Below are 4,731 nucleotides of genomic sequence, written 5' to 3'. Positions count from 1 at the left end.
GTTGTGTGAATGCAGCCTGTTGAAATCCTTGCTTAGTATATACTAAGTTGATCTTCAGTATATGAAGGTAATTAAAAATGAAACTCGATAAAGGGCGGGATGGGAGTGGGAGAGGAGAGGGCCACGGGAGGGAGGGAGGTTGGGGGGGAAGCCACAACAATACAAAAGTTGCACTTTGTAAATTCACATTTATGAAATAAAAAAAAAAAAATCATGGCACCTGACTGCCTTGGACCAAACTGAATCCCCTATGATTCTTCTGAGCACCCAGGTGTTCCAGGTTGAAACAGGAGCTCAATTCCAGTGGGCATCACCCAAGTAAATGATAGTGCAGTGCAGAAGAAATGAGTGAATTGAACAGATTCTTGGGGCTGGATTTGTGGCACAGTAGGTTAAGCTGCCACCTATGACACTAGCATACAATATGAGCATCGATTTGAGTACTGTGTACTGGCTACTCCAATTCTGATCCAGCTCTCTGCTAATGCACCTGGGAAAGCAGATCACCTGAGTGCTTGGGCCCTTACCACCCATATGAGAGACCCAGGTGGAGTTCCAGGATCCTGGCTTCTTATGACTTGGCCCAGCCCCAGCCATTAAAGCCATGTGGAGATTGAATCAATGAGCCAATGAAAGATTGATCTCTCTCTGTCTCTCCCTCTCTCTAACTCCGCCCTTCAAATAAATAGATTGTTTTTTAAAAACATTACACTGGAAAAAATGTTAATCATGATTTCATATTTAATGCTATATTTGAGTTTCAGATTTGTTAGTAAAGCTTGTTGTAACCAATGGATATTGGTACTGTTATTGAACTTGGTGTATAACAAACAGGTGCATGATTATGAAACAAAGCTATGTTCCTTTCTGTTCTGATAAGCAGCTTTGGTTAGACTTCCCCTGTACTCCTGTAGTTGCTTTATTGCAGCATAAATGAGTCTGTTACCTCAGGAATTGTTCCTCTTCTACCATGCTGGTAGGCTGCAAGCAAGGAATGCATTTGATACATCTCTGCACCTGCAGGACCCAGTACCCAGCAGGCACCTTTTACTGTTTGTTTAATGAGTTGGTTAATAAATTTAATCTCCGAGCAAGATTTTGCATGTTCCATCAGCAGCCACAAAATAAACATATTCTGTGCTCACTTCTGCAGCACGTATACTAAAATTGGAACGATATAGAGAAGATTAGCATGGCCCCTGTGCAAGGATGACACGCAAATTCGTGAACCGTTTCATATTAAAAAAAATAAACATATTCATGATTTTCAGCAAGACAGGAGCTACAAAAATTATTTCCTCCACAGAAGACTGAGACAATCACCCTTTTCTTAAATTTCCCTTGTTGTCAACAAAATCTAGAAAACTGGAGGCTGGATATATTATTACAAAGAAGTTCTGCTCTCTTAGAAAAAGGGAAGTGAGATGTACTTAGATATCCCTAAAGTGATGCAATAAGGAAACAAAATATTTTTGAGGAAAGACTGTAACTGCAATGCACGTTTTTGTGTTTTGTGCATACAAATTTCTCATATATATGCTGGATGTAATGGTAAGATACAAACAAAAATTAAAATCTGTTTTGCAAATACTCAAAGTGATTCAGGTACTTTTAATAGTTGACTTAGGACTGAGGTTCTGAAGAACTTCTCTAAAAACAGTTGACAAGAAGATCCAAGATGGCTGAATTGGGCATAGCCGCACTAACTTGAGCTGCTGTGGAATATGAAAAGAACAAAGGAAGTAACTATGTTTCCAGGGGTCTGGTGGAAATTTTTAGAAGAAGTGGGAGAGAGAGAGACAGACAGACAGACAGACAGACAAAGACTCCCATGGAACAAGAGAGAAGACAGAGACACTGACACAACCAGCAGCCACCATCTTCCTACGTCAAGGTAGGAAGAAATCATAGCAGCCCTGCCACTTGGAGTTTTAGCTGAGAGAGGATTCCTCAGTCACCCACTGACTTTTCTTCAGCCCGAGGAGATGACTGGGGTCTGAGCAACTGCTGGGCTTGGAGCAGGCAAGTAGGGTTAGGGTCAGGGTCAGGGTCAGGGTCAGTGTCCTTTCCTCCCCACCGCTAACAGGCACAGCGCACCATACTCAGCAAGGAAAAGCTGAGCAGCACGCCTCTATGCTGCTCCTACCAGCATCTCAGTCGGAGTCAGGGCAACGTGTGCGGCATAGGGCAGACTCCCTGCATCCCGCAACCATGGGGTTTTTTGGACGCTAGTCCCAGAGCTACGCTCACATACTCTACGTGAGCTGGGGGACTCACTTTGGCTTCTGTGGACTAACATCAAAGCAGCCCATAAAAAAGCAATCTGCTCCCACTGTGGGAGATCTGGGTAACGACCCCACTAGACCTGCAACACCAGACTTGTAACAACTCCATCTACCCAGGTGACACAGGGAAGAACCTATCTGCATTCCACCTCCCTGGACTCTTATCCTCCACAGCAAAACCTCCTGGATACCTTGTAATCACTTCACACCCTTTAGTTCACTTCACATACTAGGTCCTGGGACTAGAGCTGCTAGTATTCTAAGACAACACCTGCTGGACTTTCCTAGCAGGGCATGAGGAAAGATCCACCTGTATCACACAGTCTTACAGCACAGTACTTGATGCCAAAAGCCCCAGCATCACTCAGTATGACAAGTGGGCAACCACCCTCATCTCCCTCAGCACCAAAAACAAGGCCCCGGCTACCATGTTCTCCAGGGAGACTGACACCGAACTCTGTGGACCAAAGATACACACCCAAGGAAACCCTTATTTATCTCAAAGCCACATTTCTATCCCTATGTACTGCAGCTGACCAGACAGCTTACAGACACAGCTGACATTGATTAAGACAAAGACAATCACTCCAAGACAACACTTCTGGACTCACTTAGAACCAAAGCCAAAGCAACAAGCCAAGTGACACCCTGCATTCCAGCTAAATGATAAATTCATTTCCAATAAATCCTACTCCATAAAGAAGGAACGTGTACACCAGATGGGCAGATGTCAACATAGGGACACAGGATACATGAAGAGGCAAGGTAGCATGACTCCTCCAAAAGAATGCAATATTCCCCCAGAATTAGATACTGAACTGAAGGAAATCTATGAAATGACAGATATAGAATTCAAAATAATTATTGTAAGAAAACTCAATGAGATGCAAGAGAATACAGATAGATGGGTTAAAGAAATGAGGAAATCAATGAATGACATGAATGAAAATATTACTAAAGAGATAGAACTCATTAAGAAGAGCCAATTTGGCCAGCGCCAAGGCTCAAGAGGCTAATCCTCCGCCTGCGGCGCCGGCACCCCAGGTTCTAGTCCCAGTCGGGGCGCCAGATTCTGTCCCGGTCACTCCTCTTCCAGGCCAGCTCTCTGCTATGGCCCGGGAGTGCAGTGGAGGATGGCCCAAGTGCTTGGGCCCTGCACCCGCAAGGGAGACCAGGAGAAACACCTGGCTCCTGGCTACGGATCAGCGCGATGCACCGGCCACAACACGCCGGCCGCAGAGCGCCGGCCGCAGCGGCCATTGTGGGGTGAATCAATGGAAAAAAGGAAGACCTTTCTCTCTTTCTCTCTCTCTCACTGTCCACTCTGTCTGTTAAAAAAAAAAAAGCCAAATAGATTTAATTCTTCAATCAATGAAATAAAAAATATGACTGAGACCTTTAACAGCAGAATAGACCAAGTGGGAAAAAGAATTTCTGACCTCGAGGACAAGAATTTTGAAATAAATCAATTAGCCAAAAATAAATATAAAATAATTTAAAAGAATGAAGAAAATCTATGCAAAATATGGGATGCCATTAAATGACCAAGTATTCTTATTACAGGTATTTCTGAAAGAGAAGAAAAGGCAAAAGGCATTGAAAACCTGCTAGATCAAATAGTAGTTGAAAATTCCCTAGGTCTTCAAAGAGACATGGACAACCAGATGCAAGAATCTCAAAGAACCCCAAGCAGACTCAACCAAAAAAGGTCTTCTCCAAGGCATTCAATCATCAAATTGTCAAAAGTTAAAGATGAGGAAAGAATCCTAGAGATTCCTAAGAGAGAAGTGTCAAGTTACATGTAAAGGAATACCAATTACATTAACATTGGACTTCTCAGTGGAAACCATACAGGCCAGAAGAGAATGAGATGATACATTCAAGGTCTTACCAAGATTATATCCAGAGAAGCTATCCTTTGTAAGTGAAGGAGAAATAGAGTATTTTCAAGATATGTAAAAACTCACAGAATTCACTGCCATCAGACCAGTGTTACAAGAAATTCTGGGAGGGGCTCCAAGATGGCAGAATAGGGAGGGAGCTCACTGATAGTCCAGGAAAAGATAGTTTTATAAAAGTGGAGAAAGTGAAGTCTCAGGGAAGAGTTCAGGGAAAAACTGCAGAGGGATTCTTCTGGAATTAGAGGGACACAGCAGATCTACGTGGAGGACATGGGCACCCACGGCTCGGGAGCCCAGCTGCCAAGAATGTTCTCCTCTGCGCCAGCGCTGGAAAGAGAGGTGAGGTGAAACCGCAGTAGCCCGAGACACAGGTGGAAAAGCAGCAGGAAGAGCCTAGAGGGAACGAGGCTTGAAGCCCCGTGGAGGAAAGTTCACCAGCCTAACTAGAGGAGAGAAAAAAACAAAAGCAATGGTACAGACACGATTCTCTCTCTCCACACACCTTACAAAGGCGTGTGAGACAATAGAGCAGGCGCCATTTTGGC

General features: G+C 43.9%; 1 non-coding gene across 1 annotated transcript; it reads left to right on the top strand.

Annotated features, from left to right (window-relative positions):
- Nucleotides 1–1,137: 1,137 nt before the first annotated feature.
- On the top strand, nucleotides 1,138–1,244 carry LOC133767417 (U6 spliceosomal RNA). The gene has a single exon (XR_009866882.1). It is a non-coding gene; the product is annotated as a U6 spliceosomal RNA (small nuclear RNA).
- The last annotated feature ends 3,487 nt before the right edge of the window (nucleotides 1,245–4,731 follow it).

The sequence above is a fragment of the Lepus europaeus genome, chromosome 9 (assembly GCF_033115175.1).
Source record: "Lepus europaeus isolate LE1 chromosome 9, mLepTim1.pri, whole genome shotgun sequence".
NCBI classification, from domain to species: Eukaryota; Metazoa; Chordata; class Mammalia; order Lagomorpha; family Leporidae; genus Lepus; species Lepus europaeus.
The sequence above is the reverse complement of the archived record's forward strand: the minus strand, read 5'-3'. Positions and strand labels throughout refer to the sequence as shown.